Below are 26,828 nucleotides of genomic sequence, written 5' to 3'. Positions count from 1 at the left end.
ACTCCGGTAAGATCACGGCCTACCGAGATTGCGGTTTATTGTGCAGAACAGACGTAATGCACACTCGGCTGGACAGAACGGAACAGCCACGTCAAGCACCAGGTGGTTACAACTGATGTGCAGAGCCTCGCGGAGGTCCAGTGCGGGCTGTAATTACCGTATGGCAGCGAAACTTGGTAGGTATTCTAAAGTTAAAGTGGAACCGATTTACGCTGTTAAAAAAGATTGTTCCAATTTTTGCCACCAATTGCAAAACTGGCGCTGTACGACAAAGAGTATAAGCGGTGGTTAATAATAAAATCAACATTAGCCCTTTCTCTCATGTCTGATCTATTCTGCCCATGTTCCGTTCGTTATCCATTACGTATGAAAACGTTTCTATACGTCTTTCTTGCATTCACAGTACCAGATTTGAACACGATAGCCAAAACTAAAACTAATTTCTTTCAGCGTAAATCGATTGCGCACGAATGCATTGCAATATGTATTGAGAATATTCACTATCCAAAGGAAAACACCTTAGGTATAAATGCCTACGAAAATGAAGTGTGACCTGGATTTAAATGACCGCTCCTTTATGAATGAGCAAGGGCGACGCAGTGGGTTGTTATTTGCAACTTTAAGAAAGATCTGAGAGGGCGAACTCAGAATTAAGAAACGTTATGTAAATGTGTAGAGTTTAAGTGAAAAAAGTTCAGTCTGGACGTATAAAAGGTTCTTAAAATAACAGTAAAATTATAACCATAATTATGTAGAAGGACGGTGTGCCTTAAAAATATCATACATAAAAACGTCTCATTAACACGTGGATGATGAAGTGCCCTTAAAAGGTCGATAGGTGCTTATAATTAATGTTATGTGTAGAGAAACTACGGAAAAACCTAAATCAAGGCAAATTACTTAATAGAGAATGGTTTAAAATAAACTCTCAATTGAAGAAACGTACAACAGGAAATTCAGGCTAGTGAATACAAAGGTGGGAAAGACCCCGAAGCATTATTACTTACCGGGCGGTGTTCAAAAAGGGTTCAAATGTCTCTGAGCACTATAGGACTCAACTGCTGTGGTCATAAGTCCCCTAGAACGTAGAACTACTTAAACCTAGCTAACCTAAGGACATCACACACAGCCATGCCCGAGACAGGATTCGAACCTGCGACCGTAGAGGTCGTACGGTTCCAGACTGTAGCGCCTTTAACCGCTCGGCCCGCTCCGGGCGTTGTGGCCGAGAGGTTCTAGGCGCTTCAGTCTACATCTACATCTACATCTACATCCATACTCCGCAAGCCACCTGACGGTGTGTGGCGGAGGGTACCTTCAGTACCTCTATCGGTTCTCCCTTCTATTCCAGTCTCGTATTGTTCGTGGAAAGAAGGATTGTCGGTGTGCCTCTGTGTGGGCTCTAATCTCTCTGATTTTATACTCATGGTCTCTTCGCGAGATATACGTAGGAGGGAGAAATATACTGCTTGACTCTTCGGTGAAGGTATGTTCTCGAAACTTTGACAAAAGCCCGTACCGAGCTACTGAGCGTCTCTCCTGCAGAGTCTTCCACTGGAGTTTATCTATCATCTCCGTAACGCTTTCGCGATTACTAAATGATCCTGTAACTAAGCGCGCTGCTCTCCGTTGGATCTTCTCTATGTCTTGTATCAACCCTATCTGGTACGGATCCCACACTGCTGAGCAGTATTCAAGCAGTGGGCGAACAAGCGTACTGTAACCTACTTCCTTTGTTTTCTGATTGCATTTCCTTAGGATTCTTCCAATGAATCTCAGTCTGGCATCTGCATTACCGACAATCAACATTATATGATCATTCCATTTTAAATCACTCCTAATGCGTACTCCCAGATAATTTATGGTATTAACTGCTTCCAGTTGCTGACCTGCTATTTTGTAGCTAAATGATAAAGGATCTATCTTTCTGTGTATTCGCAGCACATTACACTTGTCTACATTGAGATTCAGTTGCCATTCCCTGCACCATGCGTCAATTCGCTGCAGATCCTCCTGCATTTCAGTACAATTTTCCATTGTTACAACCTCTCGATACACCACAGCATCATCTGCAAAAAGCCTCAGTGAACTTCCGATGTCATTCACCAGATCATTTATGTATATTGTGAATAGCAACGGTCCTTTGACACTCCCCTGCGGCACACCTGAAATTACTCTTACTTCGGAAGACTTCTCTCCATTGAGAATAACATGCTGCGTCCTGTTATCTAGGAACTCCTCAATCCAATCACACAATTGGTCTGATAGTCCATATGCTCTTACTTTGTTCAATAAACGACTGTGGGGAACTGTATCGAACGCCTTGCGGAAGTCAAGAAACACGGCATCTACCTGTGAACCCGTGTCTATGGCCCTCTGAGTCTCGTGGACGAATAGCGCGAGCTGGGTTTCACATGACCGTCTTTTTCGAAACCCATGCTGATTCCTACAGAGTAGATTTCTAATCTCCAGAAAAGTCTGGAACCGCGCGACCGCTACGGTCGCAGGTTCGAATCCTGCCTCGGGCATCGATGTGTGTGATGTCCATAGGTTAGTTAGGTTTAAGTAGTTCTAAGTTCTAGGGGACTGATAACCTGAGTAGTTAAGTCCCATAGTGCTCAGAGCCATTTGAACCATTATTACTTCACGTAAATGCGAGGGTTGGAACTTAAATAGTGGAAACTATTTATTCACAACCGATACAAAATAGTTACATGTTTGCAACTGTTATTGTCCTTCAAAACAGTCACCAGCGTTGTGTAGAACCCGTTGCCAGCGATGTGGAAGGCGTAGTATACCGTTAGCAAAGCCTGTTCTGCTGATGGTGCGAATGGAGCGGTCTACTGCCTGTCGAATCTCTGGAACAGTTCTGAAGCGAATGCGACGAAGTGGTTCCTTCATCTACGGGCTCTAATCAAAGTCACAAGGAGGTAAGTCCGGGGAGTATGGTGGATGGTACAGTACTTCCCAGTCCCATCGACCGAACAGAGCACACGGGATCTCGGGTTCGATTGCCAGCGGGGTCAGAGATTTTTCACCTGCCTCGAGATGACTGGGTGTTTCTATTATCCTCATCATTTCATCATCATTCATGAAAGTGGCGAGATTGGACTGAGCAAAGGTTGGAAATTTGTATGGGCGCTGATTACCGCGCAGTTGAGCGCCCCACAAACCAAACCCCAAACATCATCATCATCATCGAACATCATCGAACAGAGCAGCCACTACTTGCACTGTAGGCGCCCGCGAATTGTCGTGCAAAATGATGGGTGGGTTGCGCAGGAAGTGTCGCGGCTTCTTTCGCAAAGCAGGTCGCAGGTGATGCTCCAAAACCGAACAGTAATACTGTGCACAGAGTCGGCGCGGGGTAGCCGCACGGTCTGGGGCGTCATGTCACGGTCCGCGTTTAAGGGGCTCCGGAAAGGCTCAAAATCATGAAAAGTTCAATTTTTACTTTTTTGCGTTTTCTGAATCTGCAGACTATTACCTTTTAATAGATATATAATGTATTCAATTCCGAAACTACAACTATTTTTAAATTTTTTTTAAAATTTGTTCTACATGGGCGTGACCCACTGTGGCGCTGTTAAACTGCTGTCAAATGGTGTTATTATTAACGTCCGTGTTCATCAGGTACATTTTAGTGATGTGAAATAAAGTACGTGTTGTGGCTAACCTATTTTCAGAGACTTAGCAGCACCTGAACTGTTGGAAAAGTGTATTCACGGAAAAACTCAAAACCCCAATGAAAGTGTAAATAGTGTTATATGGTCTAGAATCCCCAAGACTGTATTTGTTGGAATAGAAACACTTCACTTTGGTGTGTATGATGCTGTTGCGACTTTCAATGATGGCAACATTGTAAGGTGCAAGGTATTTAGAAATATGGGAATGAAGATAGGTTCTAACATGGTACGAGCGATGCTTGCTTTAGACAAGGAACGCCTTCGGGCTGCAGACAGGGCTGTAAAGAGTCTAGAAATACAAGCAAGAGTAAACAGGAGGAGGAACAAGAGGAAGCTGGAGGAGGAGTTTGCAGAGGATGAAGATAATCCATCCTATGGACCTGGAATGCACTAAAAAGTTCATCCAATCTTTGTCGCTCGATTCCCAAAGCTTTTATTTTCTCATACTAATTACATGTTTTCTAAGGATCTTCCAAACATATTTGTTTCAAACTTTCAGTAAATGTTACACAGTACCTATTGCATAATTTAACAAAGCCTTTTTCCAAAAAACTGTATATTTTTGAATATATAAATAAAAAATTGCAAAAAAATGTTGTGAATTTTCATTACAATTGAAAAAAATCATCTTTAATAACTGAACTAAAGTTTTGTAAAATCCCTGTGTTAAGTTGTAGCCCATATTCCAATAAATAATCTGTAAAAAGTTCAACTTCCTACCTCAAATACTTTGTGAGGAAAGATGTAATTTATAAGCGTTATTTTAACATTGCAAGTATAGGGCGTTCCGGAGCCCCTTAAGTAAGTAGTGTGTAAGCTTAGGGGCCGATGACCTCCGCAGTTTGGTCCCATAAGTACTTACCACAAATTGCCAAATTTTGTGCACTGACGGTCTGCCTTGATCTCCGTTGTTCCTGTTTCGAAAGCACATTGAGACCGTTACGTTAGACCGCTCGCTCACAAGTGACTGTGTTTCCCTCGATTCTGCGCACACCGGTGACGTGGGACAGGCGAGTCCATTTGCTCAGAGGTAAGGTAGGTATGTCAACAACGTGTGCTGTCAGCGACAACAGTAGATTCCATTGCATAGTGTCTCCACAGCAGTGTTGCCACTATTTAAGTTCCAACCATCGTAGATAAAATGTATACATCAGACAAGTGACTTTGTATTGGTAGAGGTTAGAAACGGGTTATGTGATCCGTGCAATGGCATATCAACATAAGGGACAAGTGAATATGGAATGATACCAATACGTCACCGATTATTTATATAAATGATATGCCTTCTAGTATTACAGGTGATTCAAAAATATTTCTGTTTGCTGATGACACCAGCTTGGTAGTGAAGGATCTTGTGTGTAATATTGAAACATTATCAAATAATGTAGTTCATGAAATAAGTTCGTGGCTTGTGGAAAATAATTTGATGCTAAATCACAGTAACACTCAGTTTTTACAGTTTCTAACTCACAATTCAACAAGAACTGATATTTTAATCAGACAGAATGGGCATGTTATAAGCGAGACGGAACAGTTCAAGTTCCTAGGCGTACGGATATATAGTAAGCTGTTGTGGAAAGCCCATGTTCAGGATCTTGTTCAGAAACTAAATGCCGCTTTATTTACCATTAGAACAGTATCTGAAATAAGTGACATTTCAACACGAAAAGTAGTCTACTTCGCGTATTTTCATACGCTTATGTCATATGGTATTATTTTTTGGGGTAATTCTTCTGATTCAAAAAGGGTATTTTTGGCTCAAAAACGGGCTGTTCGAGCTATGTGTGGTGTAAGTTCCAGAACCTCTTGTCGACCCCTATTCAATAGTCTGGGAATTCTGACATTGCCCTCACAGTATATATTTTCTTTAATGTCGATTGTTGTTAGCAATATTAGCCTATTCCCAAGAGTTAGCAGCTTTCACTCAGTTAATACTAGGCAGAAATCAAATCTGCATGTGCAATGCACTTCCTTGACTCTTGTGCAGAAAGGAGTGCAGTATTCTGCTGCATCCATTTTCAATAACCTACCACAAGAACTCAAAAATCTTAGCAGTAGCCCAAACTCTTTTAAGTCCAAACTGAAGAGTTTCCTCATGGCTCACTCCTTCTATTCTGTCGAGGAGCTCCTGGAAGAGCTAAAAGATTAAGCAAATTCCAGTGTTACATTGTTGATTGTCTTCATTTAAACTTACGACTTGTCACCTGAATATGTTTTTTTTTGTATTTCATTTTATCTGTTTCTAATATCGTGTTATAATTTCATGTATTGACTCGTTCCATGACCATGGAGACTTCTCCTTAATGTGGTCCCACGGAACAATAAGTAAATGAATAAAAAAATAAAAAAACAGTGAAAAGATAGTCTGAAGGTGTACAGTATGGTGTGGGGGGAGGGGGGTGGTGCGAGGAATGTGGGTGTACAGAAGAAGAAGGCATGCGTACCTAAAACAGAAATCAGAAGAGTTGTGCAGATAGTAAGAGATGAATGGGGAAGTCTTGAGGATGCAAACGTAGCCAGTGTGCTTTCGTCAATGTCGTACAGGGCTAGCGTTTGGCGTAATGGCAGGGGGTGCCATTGGCTACAAAACTGGACCATTTCAGGTTCGCGTAGCAGGTAATTTGGAGATCAGCCGTCATATTACTGCCGGTAGCCGTGGCCCTCTTTGTGGTCTCCATGATGTCACATTTAAACAAGATAACGCAAGGTCACACGTTGCGCTTGCAGTCCTGATCCACTTCTATAGAGGGGATGTCGGACTGTTGTGCTGACTTGCAAGTTATGCAGATCTCACATCCATTGAAAACGTCTGGTCATTATTTGCCGAGTGACTGGCGCGCCAACACCAGCCAGCCAGTCGGATTTATGGATTGTAGCACACAGTTGAAGAAGGACGAAATGACGTACTCTTATGCGCCATCCAGTGTCAGTTCAACTCGATGCCAGGCCGACTACAGCAGTTATACAAAAGCAACCTCAAATTACGAGAAATGTTAATAATTTAAGGCCGGTCAGTGTGTCCGAGCGGTCCTAGGCGCTTCAGTCTGGAACCGCGCGATCGCTACGGTTGCAGGTTCGAATCCTGCCTCGGGCATGGATGTGTGTGATGTCCTTAGGTTAGTTAGGTTTAAGTAGTTCTAAGTTCTAGGGGACTGATGACCCCAGATGTTAAGTCCCATAGTGCTCAGAGCCATTTGAACCATTTTTGAATAATTTAAAAAATGTTGATACAGCAATGAATTGCAGTATATCTTCAAGTATTATTTCTGACACGATAAATGACCCATTTGTAATGTTTCCTGCTAAACCTTATGAAGCAAGTTTTGATGTATGGCGCCGACTGCTTGCGTTATCCGTTGTCGCAGCTCGTCGACGTATCCTGGAAGCGGAGCAACACTCTGTCTTTAATGTAACCCCATACCCAGAAGTCTACTGGAGTTATTTCAGGTGATCGTGGTGGCAAGGATATTGTTCCACCACGCCCAATCCAAGTCGGCACATTCCTGCCGAGATACGCGACAACTTCACGATGCTAACGTGGTAGCGCGTCATCTTGCTGGAAAATAAATTCCATGCCCATATCCTTTTGTAAAGAAGCATTAAAAATGTCAGGTACGAGATGCCAGTTACAGTTGAAAAAGAAAGGACCGTTAATCTTGTTTCAGCTTACACTGCAGATAAGGTTTACCTTAGGCGAGTCCTGGGTCCTGTACGTGTTCCGTTACATCATGTCTTTTCTCCTCGCCCCATATCCAAAGAATATGCCAATTCACTTTAGCGCAGGTAAGGGAGGTGACTTCGTCACTGAACATAATTTTGTTAAGGAATTCGCCTTCTACACAAAACTCAGCTCCTTTTTCTTTGTCTCTTTCTCTCAAAGCTTGCAACTGTTTCAACTTGTAGGGTTTGAATGACAGGCAATTCTGTAATAGCTTCCACTCTGTAACTGTAAGAATTTTCGATTCTAAACTGGCTCCTCTCGCTGATTTGCCCGCACTACGAACGTAAAACTGCCGTGTCGGAGACTGCCGGCCGACCTTGCCCCATCGTCCTACGCGACACACAGCCAGTTTTGGTGAAACGATTCCACCAATAATCAACTGTTTGAGATGGTAGCTTGCGATGTTTAATCCTGAATTGTCTCTCAACTACCCTAGTGGGTTTGTATTCATGAAACCCGAAACAATACTGTGCACGCCCTGTACTGTTATAGTATTCCAGGATGACTGTTGGAATAACCCGTTGGCGGATACCATCTAGCGGGAACGTCGGGAATAAAACTTGAAGTTATATGCATTCAGTGCTGTATCAAACATTTCTGTAAGGTACTTACTATTTTCGCAATTAAAGGTTACTTTCGTGTAACTAACTTGTAAACATCCCGTGCATACAATAAGTAAAACTTCGTTATTTGTTATACTTCTTACAAGGGAAATTCCCCTTCGCACCCCTCATAAACGTCACAGTTCGTAGTAATAGACGGTATATCAGAGTAGAACAGAAGTAATGTCTGGCGTTACGCAAGGTAGTGTCATAGGCCCTCTGCTGTTCCTAATTTGCATAAATGATCTAGGTGATATTCTGAGCAGCCCCCTTGGATTGTTTGCGGATGACGCTGTAATTTAGCGTCTAGTAAAATCATCAGACAATCAGTTCCAATTATAAAATGATCTAGAGAGAATTTCTGTATGGTGCGAAAAGTGGCAATTGGCACTAAACAAAGAAAAGTGCTAGGTCATCCACATGGGTACTAAAAGAAATCCGATAAATTTTGCGTATACGATAAATTGGACAAATCTAAGGGATGTCAGTTCGAATAAATACCTAGGAATTACAATTACGAACAACTTAAATTGGAAAGACCACATAGATAATATTCTGGGGAAGGCGAAACAAAGACTGCACTTTGTTGGCAGAACACTTAGACGATGCGACTCATCCACTAAAGAGACAGCCTACATTATACATTACGCTTGTACGTCCTCTGCTGGAATATTGCTGTACTGTGTGGGATCCTTACAAGGTAGAACTGACGGAGGACATAAAAACATTGCAAAGAAGGACAGCTCGTTTCATGTTATCGCGCTATAGGGGTGAGAGTGTCACTGATATGATACCCGAGTTGGGATGGCACTCATTGAAACAAAGGCGAGATCTATTTACGAAATTTCAATCACAAACTTTCTATTCCGAATGCGAAAATATTTTGTTGACACCCACCTACGTTGGGAGAAATGAACATCATAATAAAATAAGAGAAATCAGAGCTCGAACGGAAAGATTTAGGTGTTCCTTTTTCTCACGCGCCATTCGAGTGTGGAATGGTAGAGAAGTAGTATGAAAGGTTCGATGAACCCTCTGCCAGGCACTTAAGTGTGAATTGCAGAGTAACCATGTAGATGTAGATGTAGGTGCAAGATTTAGTGGTAAGTTGACCCATCGGATAGCCCGTCAAAAACTGACCGCAGATCAAGCATAAAGACAGGAAGAAGGTGTGCTGAACTGTGAAAAGAAAAACAAAATAGAAATAGTGAACGGTCGAAGAACAAGAAGTGCAATAAAGAGCAGCCTTCAACACCAACGGCTTCGTGGGTAAGTTGGGCTGCCAACCGGGCGAGCCATGTTCAAAACTAATACGAGTCGTAGCGCCGCAAGTGAAAGTGATGAATAGTGAGAGCAGGCGATATACTACATACACATCTCACAGAAATAAAATCAATAAATAAAATGGTGTGAACTATGTTACAACACAGGAATTCTAGAGTAAAACCTTACAAAACGGAAAGCAACTTGAAAAACGTTAAAAACTTACGTTTTGACAGAGCACAGAGAAACTGTGTGAATCTGAAACTGTTGCGTTCATTTGTTGTAGCTTATGTAACGAACTATTAAATTTTCATAACTTCCTTGGGCGTGATCACATTCACAATCATACGAACACCTATATCGGGCAAAGAGGCATATCTCACTCGTTAACCAGTCGTACATGCTAGACGGTTCGGTAAGAGATTCCTATCATATGACACACTTACTATCACTAATGCCGTGTAGGAAACACCAGACGTGTTTTCCGGTGGAGGATTCGATTGGCTTGTCAGCTTGTCATAAAAGGTTTGGAGTTCCCGTTCGAAAGCCTGTTCCTTTCGGCTGCTAACAGAGTAATAGTGGAGAAACAACTGTCATTGTAGGTCCCTACCTTACACCTCGCTGTTGCAAACGGATGTTACATCACGACACAGACACAAATTTGAATAAAGCGAACAGCGGAAAAACAAATTGGCAGCAGTGAGGTTTGAACACGGCTCGCGTACTACGCAGTCCAACACCATAACCACATTTTTTTTTTTTTTGCTGGTCTGATTTTGTTCGTGTTTGCTCATTTTATGTGTGCGGGGCGGACGTCCCATGACATCTGTTGAAGTTTATCGTTGATTCGTTAGCTCAGAGTTTTTTTTTTTTTTTTTTTTTTTTTTAACCAGAGGACAGCTAACCTTCTTACCGAATCGAATACGCTGAGCTACCGTGCCGACAATTTTAACCACGACGTTTTTTCTCTTTCCGCATATTCTGTATTGCACTTGTTCTTCTTGCACTGTGCACTATTTCTATTTTGCTTTTTTTCTTCACAGTCTAGTCCACACCTTAGTGCTGTTTCATGCTTGATCTGCGTTCAGTTTTTGACGGGCTGTGCACTGGGCGCTGTTACAAGTAAATCTGAGGAGGAGGACCGGGGGGTTGGGGGGGGGGGGGGGGCGCGATGGGCAGTTTCACTTGTTGGTGTCGGAATCTTAATGGTCAGCATCGTAGTTGGAAGAATCAGTGAAAACGGAAGTTTGAGTCAGACCTGGGGGCCTACTCAAATAGATTAATGACTGAATCGTGTGCTCACGATGACCGGGAGGTCTGGGTTCGATACCTGGTTTAGCACACGTCGCGACATACCCATCAGACCACTTAGGAGTGGAGTTTTCATCTACATCTACATCTACATTTATACTCCGCAAGCCACCCAACGGTGTGTGACGGAGGGCACTTTACGTGCCATTGTCATTACCTCCCTTTCCTGTTCCAGTCGAGTATGGTTCGCGGGAAGAACGACTGTCTGAAAGCCTCCGTGCGCGCTCTAATCTCTCTAATTTTACATTCGTGATCTCCTCGGGAGGTATAAGTAGGCGGAAGCAATACATTCGATACCTCATCCAGAAACGCACCCTCTCGAAACCTGGCGAGCAAGCTACACCGCGATGCAGAGCGCCTCTCTTGCAGAGTCTGCCACTTGAGTTTGTTAAACATCTCCGTAACGCTATCACGGTTACCAAATAACCCCGTGACGAAACGCGAGCCGGCCGTGGTGGCCAAGCGGTTAAAGGCGCTACAGTCTGGAACCGCGCGGCCGCTACGGTCGCAGGTTCGAATCCTGCCTCGGGCATGGATGTGTGGATTGTCCTTAGGTTTAAGTAGTTCTAAGTTCTAGGGGACTGATGACCTTAGAAGTTAAGTCCCATAGTGCTCAGAGCCATTTGAACCATTTTGAACGAAACGCGCCGCTCTTCTTTGGATCTTCTCTATCTCCTCCGTCAACCGGATCTGGTACGGATCCCACACTGATGCGCAATACTCAAGTATAGGTCGAACGAGTGTTTTGTAAGCCACCTCTTTTGTTGATGGACTACATTTTCTAAGGACTCTCCCAATGAATCTCAACCTGGTACCCGCCTTACCAACAATTAATTTTATATGATCATTCCACTTCAAATCGTTCCGCACGCATACTCCCAGATATTTTACAGAAGTAACTGCTACCAGTGTTTGTTCCGCTATCATATAATCATACAATAAACGATCCTTCTTTCTATGTATTCGCAATACATTACATTAGTCTGTGTTAAGGGTCAGTTGCCACTCCCTGCACCAAGTGCCTATCCGCTGCAGATCTTCCTGCATTTCGCTACAATTTTCTAATGCTGCAACTTCTCTGTATACTACAGCATCATCCGCGAAAAGCCGCATGGAACTTCCGACACTATCTACTAGGTCATTTATATATATTGTGAAAAGCAATGGTCCCATAACACTCCCCTGTGGCACGCCAGAGGTTACTTTAACGTCTGTAGAGGTCTCTCCATTGATAACAACATGCTGTGTTCTGTTTGCTAAAAACTCTTCGATCCAGCCACACAGCTGGTCTGATATTCCGTAGGCTCTTACTTTGTTTATCAGGCGACAGTGCGGAACTGTATCGAACACCTTCCGGAAGTCAAGGAAAATAGCATCTACCTGGGAGCCTGTGTCTAATATTTTCTGGGTCTCATGAACAAATAAAGCGAGTTGGGTCTCACAGGTATCGCTGTTTCCGGAATCCATGTCGATTCCTACATAGTAGATTCTGGGTTTCCAAAAACGACATGATACTCGAGCAAAAAACATGTTCTAAAATTCTACAACAGATCGACGTCAGAGATATAGGCCTATAGTTTTGCGCATCTGCTCGACGACCCTTCTTGAGGACTGGGACTACCTGTGCTCTTTTCCAATCATTTGGAACCTTCCGTTCCTCTAGAGACTTGCGGTACACGGCTGTTAGAAGGGGGGGGGGGGCAAGTTTTCCTCATCAGGGCCGCAGTGCGTCGTTGCAGCAGCACAGTTCGGTGAGCCACCGTTACGGCCCGTGACGACGCAGCAGACGGGCTGGCGGGCTGGCGGGCTGGGAACACAAAGCCGGCAGGCACAGGCAGCAGCGCTCGTCCGGACTTCCTCCGGCTGCGCCACGAAATGGGGCACCCAGCCAGCGGCAGCAGCAGCGGCAGCAGCGCGTGAGGGGGCGCCGGGCGCGTCTGCACACACACACACACACACACACACACACACACATACACACACACGCGCGCGCGAGCAGCAAGAGGAGGAGGAGGGCTGAGATCCGTCAAGGGACCCGCGGCCGAAATACGACTCACTACTGTCGAAGAGTAACTATGCTGTAATCATAACCTCCACTATCATAAGCCGTAAGTCTTTGTACACCACATAACGATGGCCACCTAGTACCAGTGTTTCCCGCAGCTTGTCCTGTTCCTACAGGTGTGAAATGTGAAAACAGATCGGATACGTCTGGCATCTTGGCTGTACCTTTACATAACACAAAATCTTACTCCGTGTCATTCTCAATCTCAGCCATACGACTATGGAACGCGCTCCCCTGTGATCTGCGTCTTATCCAGAACCACTTAACATTCAAGAGGGAACTCAAGACTTACATATTAGGGACGGTATAGCCACCATTGTCGTGCCCCTCTCATCTTTTTCTTTCTCCTCTCCATCATAGCTTCGAATTTTACCATTCTATTTCTCTTCCTCTAACCTATCTACCTCTTCTATATCTCTTTCACCCCATTCTATCGTCTTATGTCTCTTCTTGATGAGAATAACTCACAAGCTGCAAGAATATAACGAGAAAATTCCCAACTAGCAATAGGACTGACATTCATAAAAGAAAAAATATGATTACTTTCCTATACATGGTCATTACTATTATTATTATTCTTGATTGTTATAATTATTTTTTGATTGTTATAATTATCATTGTACTACTTTTATAATCTCTAATTTTTTTCTGTAACATTAATTCTGTATAACATGTTATATGTCCTTAATGTTCTGTAGAAACTGAAATTTGTTGAATATGAGTATGCCTGGTTAGGTGTAAGAGAGGGCCTGAAGGCCCTAATCTTGCCAGGTAAAATAAATGCATAAATAAATAAATAAATAAATAAAATAAAACAGTGACAGTCGGTGCGCGTCTGTACGCAGTCGAGTTCCTTTTATCCTATGTCTAGCTATGGTCCTTATGCAAAGACCGCGCGCCTCCCTTCGTCGGAGGCTCGAGTCCTCTCCCGTGCATGGGTGTGTGTGTCGTCCTTAGCGTGAGATTACGTGGTGTGTAAGCCTAGGGACTGATGACCTCTGCAGTTTCGTCCCATACGCCCTGCACAAATATCCAAATTTTCCTTATACAAGGTAGTCTTTCGTGGTGCTGAAAGTAATTCCACGCAACGAAGATGATTATAGACTGTATCCCTGTTCGTTCCTCTTCGCCATCTTGCAGTAGGGGTTCCTATCGTCTAATTTTGCTGATGGCTGATTTCCTGCCTGCGAGACAGAAGATATATCCTCAAAAATGGTTCAAATGGCTCTGAGCACTATGGGACTTAACATCTGTGGTCATCAGTCCCCTAGAACTTAGAACTACTTAAACCTAACTAACCTAAGGACATCACACACATCCATGCCCGAGGCAGGATTCGAACCTGCGACCGTAGCAGTCGCGCGGTTCCGGACTGAGCGCCTAGAACCGCTAGACCACCGCGGCCGGCGATATATCCTCCCTATCACCGTTAGTACAATAAAAATTAAAAAGTTTTTCGCTGATGCTGCGTGTCCTGTTTGCTAGAGGCAAGATATGTCCTTCCTGCCACCGTTACTCGATACAATAAATATTAAAGAGCTGTATTTATCAGAGAAAAGCAAGGCAACGGAGTTTATTAACGCCTTTAGCGGTGACAACATAGTTGATACTGGCCTACCCACACACACACACACACACACCACACACACACACATTTTACAGAAAACCTAGAAACAGCACATTGCTCTACTCCAGTTAGTCACCCCGAGGGGATGACTGAAGTGCAAAAGATGAAGCGCGCAGAGGGGGAAGGTAAAAACGGAGTGAGTAACGATTGCACGACTTACCTTATAACAACGAGGCACTTGCGACATGGAAAAGCAAGCGCTGCATCTGTATATCTACAGAGAGTGAGAGTGAGAGATAGGTCCCCCCCTCGCTGCCCCCCACCCCTTCCCAGTCGCTCACTAAACCAAGGCCAAACCCACAGCGTGGCCATGCAGGGCAAAAAAAAAAAAAAAGAATTTCGTAATAATCTAAAGTCAAATTAAATGTTTAAATAAGGCTAGCTGACTAGGCCAGATTATGTATAGCTATGTCAGTATGAAGTATTTTAAGCGTGATCTGCTGATTCGTTACCTGAAAAACGCACTTTTTACGGAATTTCAAAAGCGCGTATTATTGAACCTAGAAAGTTATGCTTCAGGACTTACGTTCAGTTTATAGAAACTTTCTGTAGACGTTTTCATGAAGAGGTTTTCTTGTGGCTATCTGTTTCAGTTCTTGGATCATTAGATAAAAACTGATTATCGGACCAAAACTTGTAAAAACGAATTAGATTAACTGAGCTTTATAATTGAGACACGGAGGTAAAGTGGCAGTACTATATTTAATATTATGTAAAGATGGAGCTGTACCAATTCGCAGGATGATACTGTAATTGGATGAAGTCTGTGGAAACACTTTTTCTGTCCTTATTCGCAACATTACTGATAATTTAATTAAACGCGCGATCGGTGTCGCACTTAATGAAATTTAAGTAGAAGCGGGGGACAGTTAAGTAAGACGACCAGCTGTTCTGGAAAATCACAGTTATAACGTTTAATTGGCTGATTAAAGAATGGTACTTCAGGTATGACCCATTTTAATTGTTACCCATAAATGGATTCGTTATATGCCACCCACTCATTCCTCCAGTTAGCAATACCCTACTACGCTTTCTCTTCTTTCTTTTTAAGGGAAGACAGTAGCTGCAGTCTCTCTCACCGGTTTTAAAAATGAAGTGCAACAAACGCTATTTCCACGTCCATTGAATTCGGTATCGAATATGGGGTCTTTAAATGTCTTGGAAACAGGAATGTCAACAAAAGTAAAACTAGAACAATGGAATGTAGTGGAACTGAATCAGGCAACGCTAAGGGCATTAGAGCAGGAAACGAGAAACCAAGAATAGTACATGAGTTTTGCTATTTGGGCAGCAAAATTATCGACTTTGGCCGAAGTACAGAGGATCGAATATAAATTTGAGTGCTAAGAAGTCTTTTTTGGAAGTGTTTGTCTGGAATGTTCTCATGTACGGAAGTGAATTGTGCACGATAAACAGTTCAGACAAGAAGAGTAGAAGCCTTTGCAACGAGGAGCTATAGAACAATGTTGAAGATTCAGTTGATAGATCGGGTAATTAGTGAGGTGGTACTGAAGTGAACTGGGTAGAAAAGTAATTTGTAAAAAAAAAAAAGAAAAAGAAAAGAAAAGAAATTAGCTAGAGAAAGGCTTAGTTGATGGAACACGTATTGAGGCATAAACGATTCGTCAATTTGCTAATGTAGAAAAGTGTTGGGCGTAAAGGCGTAACAAGACTTGACCACACTAAGCAACACAAAATAAATAATACTAGGCAGAAATCCAATCTGGATGTGGAATGCTCTTCCTTGACTCTTGTGCAGAAAGGAGTGCAGTATTCTGCTGCATCCATTTTCAATAAGCTACCAAAAGAACTCAAAAATCTTAGCAGTAGCCCAAACTCTTTTAAGTCTAAACTGAAGAGTTTCCTCATGGCTCACTCCTTCTATTCTGTCGAGGAGCTGCTGGAAGAGCTAAAAAATTAAGCAAATTCCAGTGTTACATTGTTGATTTTCTTTATTTAAACTTACGACTTGTCGCCTGAATATGTTTTTTTTTTTAATATTTCATTTTATCTGTTTCTAATATCGTGTTATAATTTCATGTATTGACTCGTTCCATGACCATGGAGACTTCTCCTTAATTTGGTCCCAAGGAACTATAAATAAATAAATAAATAAACAAAATAAATGTAGGCTGCAGCAGTAATGCAGAGATGAACGGGACAGACAGCGTGGAGAGCTGCATCAGACCTGTATTCTCACCAGTGTGCGATTTGTGCTTTTACCAGTGGGGGGGATGTCTTAGGGGGTTAGTATAATTATATATGTTACTAGCCTGGACCGTGGCGTTACCCATGGTTAAACAGTTATTTATAAATAGATGTTAATGCCGAAACTCGCTATTCACGCGTATGCACTATCAGAAAAGCCATCCCTTGTTATATCTTTAAAAGTACATTATAGGTAAAGCTTATTTACAAAATCATCTACATACAGGTATACGAGGGGAATTCAACAAGTAAAGGTACATTTGTGAAAAGTTGTACTTATTCTGATGATAGAAAACTGAAACGTGCGTTATTTTTCTACGTTAACATCCCTCGACTTCAATGCAGTTTTCCCGACGTTTTACGAGTTTTTTTTTTTATTTCAACAGAAAATACGTTTTTCGGTTGCATCTGTAACCAATTTTGCACCGCAGCAATGACGTCTTCATCACTTTCAAATCTTCTTCCCTGTAGTTCTTCCGTTAAGGGTCCAAACATGTGAAAATCGCTTGGAACCAGGTCTGGACTGTATGGTGGATGTTCCAGCACCTCGAATCTCAACTCATTTATTGCACCGGCTGTCCGTTTGGCAGAATGTGGGCGAGCGTTATCTTGATGCAGGATGACACCTCTTCACAGTTTTCCACGGCGTTTGGATCTGATTGCAGGTTTTAGTTTCGTACGCAACACATCACATCCACCATACAATACAGACCTGGCTCTAAAGCCTTGTTTACGCTGGAGAGACGTCTTGCAACATTGTGGCATGCTACGGAAATGTAGCGTGCGTCGGCTTTTCATTTAGTTCTAAATATTTTGAAATGCTTACCTACTACATAACACTTCTTCAAAATTAATAACCAAACATATTAATAGTAAGACTGTATTAAAACTTTCAGTGTTCAACTCCGCAAATTTAAATTATATGTAAAGTTTTACTCCAGTGCGTGGGAAATAAACATCCCAGGTTGGGATGCATAAACTAAAACCAGAGTAGAGGATGGTCTGATGCATCCCCCCCTTCCCCCCCTGCAAATCGCACACTGATTCTCATTGAAAACCACGAATTCACCAACAAGTGTGCCTAAGAGGACGTGATGAGGATAGCGTAAGCCATCTTACACCGACACAGCCGTTGCTCTTTGATGTGCGGTGCACTTAGCCCTCGTAATCCTAGCAGAGTGCCTCGAAATTCATTCTTCATTCAACACGTCATCATATGTTTACAAAACACTTTAGGAGTGCTCTGTAATGTACCACAATAGAATTTTCTTCACACATGCACTGCTTTCTGCCTGAATTAAAAGGAAATCTCTAAGTATTTCATTTGACTACCCTACTCTAGTCTCCTTGTGTTAATGCAGTGCAACAACGTAAGCTACTGCAACTCATGTATTTACAGAAATTTATAGGCTCCAGAAGTTTATAATTAGCCTTGTAGTTATATATTATTGAGTATTTTGAATGAATTCAATTTGAAAAACAGAAACGTCAGCGAACAATCTGAAGTGCTCCTCACCACGTCTAATAAATGGTTTCAGTATCGAGAGAACATTAGCGGTCCAACGACGCTCCCCTGACACACGCCTACATTAAGCGGCGTATCTACAGGCATTGACGAACGGTCAGCCCCACACAGGAGCGACGGATCGCTGCAATCTCGTCTCATCGAACGGAGGTGGGCAAATCGCAGCGATGGGTCGCTGATCCCTTGGCAATCCCAGGCAATCAGACGGATTGCACATCAGATTCGTGAATCCAATATGGCTGACTGGCTGGCTGGCAGCGATGTGAGGCAATATGGCCGCGACTCGTTTGCCCAGTTATGAAGCGTGATTGTACATTTTTGTTTCCTTTCGGTTTGGCTACGTTGAGTAAGACCGTTGGAGACTATTAATCAGAGTGTGTTCCGTTTCGGTTTGGTCAAGTTAAATAAGAACTTTACGTCAGAGTTTAGACTTTTTCAGGATCTTTAACCACTGTCAGAAGTGAAGTTGAGGCCAGCATTGCCATTTATATTAAGAAGTAATACAAAAACAATGTTGACAGAAATACTCCCTTTGAAATTCTGAAGGCAGCAGGGGTAAACTACCGGGAGCGAAATGCTATTTACAACTTGTACAGAAAACAGACGGCAGTTACAATAGTCGAGGAGCATGAAAAGGAAGCAGTGGTTGAGAAGAAGTGAGACAGAGTTATAGCCTATCCCAGATGTTATTCAATCTGTACCCTGAGCAAGCAGTAAAGGAGATCAAGCAAAAATGTGGAGTAGGAACTAAAGTTCAGGGAAAAGAAATAACACCTTTGAGGTTTGCCGATGACATTGTAATTCTGCCAGAGACAGGAAAGGATTATCATTGATTTATGTTTGTTCTTTTGATCCATAATTTATACTCATAAGATTGTTACCTTGGGGATAACAGCGTAATTGTTTTCGAGAGCTTATATCGACAAAGCAGATTGCGACCTCGATGTTGGATTAAGAAAAACTTCGGGTGCAGGAGCCCGAAGAGCTGTTGAAGGAATGGACAGTGTCTTGAAAGGAGGATGTAAGATGAACATAAAGAAAAGCAAAAGAATAATAATGGAATGTACTAGAATTAAACAAGGCTATTTTGGGGGAATTGGATTAGGAAACGACACTTAATGTGGTAGATGAGTTTTGCTCTTTCGGCAACAAAATAACTGATAATGGCCGAATTAGGGAGGATATGAAATGTAGACTGGGAATGGCAAGACATCATTTATGAGGAAGAGAAATTTATAAAAATCGAATATAAATTTAAGTGTTAGGAAATCTTTTCCAGAAGTATTTGCCTGGAATGAAGCCATGTATGGAAGTGAAACATGGGCGATAAACAGTTTAGACAAGAAGACAATAGAAGCTTTTGAAGAAGAATGTTGAAGATTAGATGGGTAGATTATGTAACTAATGAGAAGAAGAGAAATTTGTGGCACAAGTTGACCAAAAGAAGAGATAGGGTAACAGGACACATTCTGAGACGTCTCGGGATCACCATTTTAGTATTGGAGGGAAGCGTGCTAGGAAAAAATCGTAGAGAGAGACCGAGAGATGAATGCAGTAAGCGGGTTCAGAAGGATGTGGATTACAGTAGTTATTCGGAGATGAAAAGGCTCGTACAGGATAGAGTAGCATGGAGAGCTGCATCACACTCTACGATTTTGCAGTGATTAGCATTTTGAAGCTTGTGCTGTAGAAGCTGCATTGAAGGGAGGTTCATCATAACAGTCACGATACACTGCGCTTCATCTCACGATTCTGAGTTATTTACGAAACAATTACACGTATTATTAAAGTTTTTTTGTTTTAAGCAGAATGACGTACCGGTACCGTAATATTAAGTGGACACTTTAATTTAAATGTTCAAGACAAATCTATTGAACAGATGTACTCATGTCCCTCACACAAATTGTGACGAAAGTTATGTGATCAGTAGTAATGCCATTGACAACATTTCTATAGGCACATCGAGACTGCAAACAAATTGCTCGAGGGCATGCACTTAAACTGTAAGACAAATGAATGATAAAAGAATTGAGGACTAGTAAACGGAAGGCTAACTGTATTAGCACACCCGAAAGATGTACACAACTCACTTACGTCAACGAAAAATGTAGTAGATTCTCTCTTTACAGTCAGTACCGCCATTAGACTGTTGTTTATTTGCAGTGTTACATTTACACCTACACGATCATGATTTCGGCTTCCAAGTGCCATTATCAGGTGTTTTAAGTGTTATACAGTGCCTAAGATGGCATACTATCGTACGTATTTAAAATACGTACAGGACATGGGGAAACGTAAAAATTTCGGTCTTTTGGAGAGGAAAATAAAATTTTACAAACGCCTGTCCTAATAATCCTTGATTACAACGATCATCATGAAACGTATTTCTCAGTAAAGTTAACTGTGCTTGCAGTTGGTGATGAACACTTGGGTACGATGTTACTTGAAGTTTACTTTTTTGACTACTTTCCCCCACCTAATGTACGTGTGTCCTGGGAAGGCAGCGACAACTGCAGATCTCCCTAATGTACGTGTGTCCTGGGAAGGCAGCGACAACTGCAGATCTCCGGACACTATCTCTGATTCACCGTTCGATCGATCTCTCCTCGACGTACTCTTATCCTAACGCAGGAGAAACACGCGTTCCCCTCTCAGCAACTACATCTCTAGCTTCAAAAGACAGCTAATGGTCTCCTAAACAACAATACGTCTGCCTTACCGTTGACTGTATACATTAGCATATTACCTCCGAGCACCCTTGTAGCACAATCACACTGTCCTGCCTCAAATGAGCCACGTGTAATATTTAAAATACGTACGAGAGTATGCCATCTTAGGCACTGTATAACACTTAAAACACCTGATAATGGCACTTGGAAGCCGAAATCATGATCGTGTAGGTGTAAATGTAACACTGCAAATAAACAACAGTCTAACGGCGGTACTGACTATAAAGAAATATATTATGAGTGTGGCCCCGTATTTCTAAAAAGATTAGTAACAGATTCTGTCAACTAACATACAGTTTCCAGCAAAAGATTTTCGAAACAAGTTTAATAAATTGCTGACCCGAGTACCGCCTAGTATCGGTAAGTTGCGAGTGCACCAGGGACAATGCTATTCCGTGACAGATAGCGTGGCGTCCGGTCAGGAGACACGAAGAGGAGGAGAAATGAACATAACCGCCGAGCACGCCGCAGCCAGTCCGTTTTCCTTAGCAGTTGTAGTGTAACGCCGGAAATGCATATCCTCCTATTTCCATCTATTGTACTATAATATTTTTTCCTTGTTTTGTTACCTCAAGATATGACATTTCTGTCTTTTTATATATTGTAATTGTTTTACTGTTTGTATATATATGTTTATGCATTTATGTTGGTTTGTTTTGTGAATATTATTTGTATTTATACGCTGGATCTGGCCTAGGGAAAACTATGCTATCGAACGAATACATCGATAAGTCGTGTGGAGAACCGAAGTGTTTAGGATCTTTGTTAGTGTTAACTCTGCCGCGTGGAGCGCGGGCAGAGGGAGGGTCTGGCTGGGGTGGTGCAGTGGAGCAGGTGTGTTGTGCGAAGCTCCCGCGAGTTGCCGCGCTTTCGGGGTTTGGCAGCATGTAATTGTGCTCGACTTGCGCTGATAGTTTCTGACACGGTGTCGCGGACGGGAAGCATTAGCTGGCGCACATCAAGAGCCCGTTTCGTCTGGTGACCATGTCGAGAAGAAGGCGCGCCAACATCCAGCATATGCAACAGCGACAGCCGACAATGAGTGACTGTCCCCACCTCCTCGATCGACGGCTTCAAACCTTCAATCAACCAACAAGGAAGACTGGAAGCACGTAAAGTTTTAGAACTGTATGGCAGACCTCAGCTTTTGAAACTTTTAAAATTGTTGCATCACAAAATTACAGCAACTTAGCATGAACCTTTGTTGCTCATTGTCCCAATTGCATTACCAAGCAGGGTCCCTTCTTTTTCCGAAATGAACCTGAGTGCCGTTGAAATTCAAACGCCAGCATTAAAGTAATATAATCCGATTTTACTGCTTTAATTTCAAAGTTCAGTTAAAGTATTCACAGCTGGCTACAATATTTAGATTACACAAGCACAAATTAAGAGTGCGAGTTTTGTTACCGTATTTTAGCTTACCTGTGACTGCAGCTCAGCTTGGTAGGTACTAAATTTTACTATTGGTAATTGTTCAGAATCATTTAATTCAAGTTCAAAGCTAAATCTCTTATTCCTAAATTGCATTGATTCAAGTAGCTTTTGAAATGATTGTTGAGGTAGTCCAAGACTAACCGTATTTTACTGAATTTCGATGTGCTTCAGAAAGAAAGCTCACTATTAACTTCAGTCACTAAATTAACTTTCGATTTTCCAGTTTTATTAATTCTTTTGCTAAATTAAGTCAGAGTGTAGCGAAATTTATTACTTCTGACAAACTTTCAGTTTTCACACTACATGTGTCAACCTTCAGTTGCCACGCTTCTAGTGCTAGTTATATGTGTAATAACCTTTCTTTTTCAGTTACTATAGTAATTGTCCTTAGGACTGGCGACCGTAATTTCCCCCAAATCTCAAATATCTAATTACCGCTAGTTAATTGTTAACGTAACGGCCGCACATTTACTTTCTTTATTAACTTTACCCCTTTTCAAAATTAATTTCCACCTGTTTCATTAGCATTTTTCCTTTCGTTTAGATGTAACCCTTTCCTCCCTCTTTACCGACAGATTAACTTCGGTGACGATTGCTTTTCCCAATTTTCCATTAGGTACACGCGGTTTAATTTTTCACTGTCATTATGGTCGATAAGTGAGGGGGAGGTTACAGTAGCTTCATCTCAGCTGGTAAGCGGCAGGGTGTGCATCGGATGTTTTGCGACAGGTTTTTATTACGTATTCAAGGCGTGATTTCTTTTGTTGGAGTTCGCATGAGTGGAGGCGAAGTCTACAGTGATGCTGTTTTATATTGACCGTTAATGGCCCCCTGTGCGTGGTGCGTGTCCAACCGACGGAAGTGTACCACTTGGCGAACCTCACACACTCGGCCGCCGGCCACGGGATAAGGAGACATGCAAACGGGTGTCCGTCAGGCCACGCACCAACTGACGAGGTGCGTTATACGAGTTTCTCCAACACACTAAAATCCTGCTAAATCCGGTGAGGCTGCCTTTTATTCAATTTGAACTAGTTGTGAACGACTTGCCAAACACCCGTCCCTTTTTGCTGCTCATTGCAGGGCTTTCAGAGAATTAAAAATAAAATTTACTGAACGTCGTTGCTACGTTGAAAAGGCGTGGCTCGTAACGCTATGTCGCGGTTTGTCAGTAAAATTCAAATTCTGGTAATAAAGGCGCTAGAGGCCTTACACATGTTTTTACATGGGTATCTAATGTTATGAGAGAAATTTTTTCGTTTTATGTCAGCTGTTTCAACGCATATTTCTTCGAAAGCTCAAGAAGTTTCTTTTAATGGCTCTCGGCCAAGTGTGTCACTGATAATTGAAGTTAGTTTTAGTTTTAAGTGAAATAAATCATTTTAATATGTACAGGGCTATTACAAATGATTGAAGCGATTTCATAAATTCACTGTAGCTCCATTCATTGACATATCGTCACGACACACTACAGACACGTAGAAAAACTCATAAAGTTTTGTTCGGCTGAAGCCGCACTTCAGATTTCTGCCGCCAAAGCGCTCGAGAGCGCAGTGAGACAAAATGGCGACAGGAGCCGAGAAAGCGTATGTCGTGCTTGAAATGCACTCACATCAGTCAGTCATAACAGTGCAACGACACTTCAGGACGAAGTTCAACAAAGATCCACCAACTGCTAACTCCATTCGGCGATGGTATGCGCAGTTTAAAGCTTCTGGATGCCTCTGTAAATGGAAATCAACGGGTCGGGCTGCAATGAGCGAAGAAACGGTTGAACGCGTGCGGGCAAGTTTCACGCATAGCCCGCGGAAGTCGACGAATAAAGCGAGCAGGAAGCTAAACGTACCACAGCCGACGGTTTGGAAAATCTTACGGAAAAGGGTAAAGCAGAAGCCTTACCGTTTACAATTCTTATAAGCCCTGACACCCGATGACAAAGTCAAACGCTTTGAATTTTCGGCGCGGTTGCAACAGCTCATGGAAGAGGATGCGTTCAGTGCGAAACTTGTTTTCAGTGATGAAGCAACATTTTTTCTTAATGGTGAAGTGAACAGGCACAATGTGCGAATCTGGGCGGTAGAGAATCCTCAAGCATTCGTGCAGAAAATTCGCAATTCACCAAAAGTTAACGTGAAATGATAATTAAATGAACACCCTAGCTGCAAACAGGCGTTGATATACTTCATTGGGGACATGTTGAAAATGTGTGCCGCGACCGGGACTCGAACCCGGGATCTCCTGCTTACATGGCAGACGCTCTATCCATCTGAGCCACCGCGGGCACAAAGGATAGTGCGTCTGCAGGGACTTATACCTTGCACGCTCCCCGTGAGATCCACATTCCCAACATGTCCACAACACTACATTCGTAGTGCGCCTAATAGATGTTTGCCCATCATGTGGGGAATGTGGATCTCACGGGGGGCGTGCGAGGGATAAGTCCCTGCAGACGCACTATCCTTTGTGCCCGCGGTGGCTCAGATGGATAGAGCGTCTGCCATGTAAGCAGGAGTGCAATAGTATCGAAGGAAATTGACGGAGATCCGAAATGTGAAATGATTTGAGTGAGGGTCACGGTTAAAGCAGGCTCAGACATGGTAATTGGATGTCTCTATAGGCCCCCTGGCTCAGCAGCTGTTGTGGCTGAGCACCTGAAGGATAATTTGGAAAATATTTCGAGTAGATTTCCCCACCATGTTATAGTTCTGGGTGGAGATTTTAATTTGCCGGATATAGACTGGGAGACTCAGACGTTCATAACGGGTGGCAGGGACAAAGAATCCAGCGAAAATTTTTTAAGTGCTTTATCTGAAACCTACCTTGAGCAGTTAAACAGAAAACCGACCCGTGGCGATAACATATTAGACCTTCTGGTGACAAACAGACCCGAACTATTTGAAAAAGTTAACGCAGAACAGGGAATCAGCGATCATAAAGCGGTTACGGCATCGATGATTTCAGCCGTAAATAGGAATATTAAAAAGGGTAGGAAGATTTTTCTGTTTAGAAAAAGTGACAAAAATCAGATTTCAGAGTCCCTGACGGCTCAACACAAAAGGTTTGTCTCAAGTACAGATAGTGTTGAGGATCAGTGGACAAAGTTCAAAACCGTCGTACATAATGCGTTAGATGAGTATGTGCCAAGCAAGATCGTAAGAGATGGAAAAGAGCCACCGTGGTACAACAACCGAGTTAGAAAACTGCTGCGGAAGCAAAGGGAACTTCAAAGCAATCATAAACATAGCCAAAGCCTTGCAGACAAACAAAAATTACGCGAAGCGAAATGTAGTGTGAGGAGGGCTATGCGAGAGGCGTTCAATGAATTTGAAAGTAAAGTTCTATGTACTGACTTGGCAGAAAATCCTAAGAAATTTTGGTCTTATGTCAAAGCGGTAGGTGGATCAAAACAAAATGTCCAGACACTCTGTGACCGAGATGGTACTGAAACAGAGGATGACGGACTAAAGGCCGAAATACTAAATGTCTTTTTCCAAAGTTGTTTCACAGAGGAAGATTGCACTGTAGTTCCTTCTCTAGATTGTCGCACAGATGACAAAATGGTAGATATCGAAATAGACGACAGAGGGATAGAGAAACAATTAAAATCGCTCAAAACAGGAAAGGCCTCTGGACCTGATGGGATACCAGTTCAATTTTACACAGAGTACGCGAAGGAAATTGCCCCCCTTCTTGCAGCGGTGTACCGTAGGTCTCTAGAAGAGCGTAGCGTTCCAAAGGATTGGAAAAGGGCACAGGTCATCCCCGTTTTCAAGAAGGGACGTCGAACAGATGTACAGAACTATAGACCTATATCTCTAACGCCGATCAGTTGTAGAATTTTGGAACACGTATTGTGTTCGAGTATAATGACTTTTCTGGAGACTAGAAATCTACTCTGTAGGAATCAGCATGGGTTTCGAAAAAGACGGTCATGTGAAACCCAGCTCGCGCTATTCGTCCACGAGACTCAGAGGGCCATAGACACGGGTTCACAGGTAGATGCCGTGTTTCTTGACTTCCGCAAGGCGTTCGATACAGTTCCCCACAGTCGTTTAATGAACAAAGTAAGAGCATATGGACTATCAGACCAATTGTGTGATTGGATTGAGGAGTTCCTAGATAACAGGACGCAGCATGTCATTCTCAATGGAGAGAAGTCCTCCGAAGTAAGAGTGATTTTAGGTGTGCCGCAGGGGAGTGTCATAGGACCGTTGCTATTCACAATATACATAAATGACCTGGTGGATGACATCGGTAGTTCACTGAGGCTTTTTGCAGATGATGCTGTGGTGTATCGAGAGGTTGTAACAATGGAAAATTGTACTGAAATGCAGGAGGATCTGCAACGAATTGACGCATGGTGCAGGGAATGGCAATTGAATCTCAATGTAGACAAGTGTAATGTGCTGCGAATACACAGAAAGATAGATCCTTTATCATTTAGCTACAAAATAGCAGGACAGCAACTGGAAGCAGTTAATACCATAAATTATCTGGGAGTACGCATTAGGAGTGATTTAAAATGGAATGATCATATAATGTTGAGCGTCGGTAAAGCAGATGCCAGACTGAGATTCATTGGAAGAGTCCTAAGGAAATGCAATCCGAAAACAAGGGAAGTAGGTTACAGTACGCTTGTTCGCCCACTGCTTGAATA

At 42.6% G+C, this 26,828-nt stretch overlaps 1 protein-coding gene and 1 non-coding gene across 2 annotated transcripts in view; both read right to left on the bottom strand.

The window, feature by feature from the left end:
- LOC126095088 (loricrin-like) overlaps window positions 1-26,828 on the bottom strand; it is a 177,701-nt gene that overhangs the window by 103,807 nt on the left and 47,066 nt on the right. The window lies entirely within an intron of this gene.
- Trnat-ugu (transfer RNA threonine (anticodon UGU)) lies at window positions 24,379-24,453 on the bottom strand. Its single transcript has one exon. It is a non-coding gene; the product is annotated as a tRNA-Thr (tRNA).

The sequence above is a fragment of the Schistocerca cancellata genome, chromosome 1, assembly GCF_023864275.1.
Source record: "Schistocerca cancellata isolate TAMUIC-IGC-003103 chromosome 1, iqSchCanc2.1, whole genome shotgun sequence".
NCBI classification, from domain to species: domain Eukaryota; kingdom Metazoa; phylum Arthropoda; class Insecta; order Orthoptera; family Acrididae; genus Schistocerca; species Schistocerca cancellata.
Note: the sequence above shows the minus strand (reverse complement) of the source record. Positions and strands in the feature narration are given on the sequence as shown.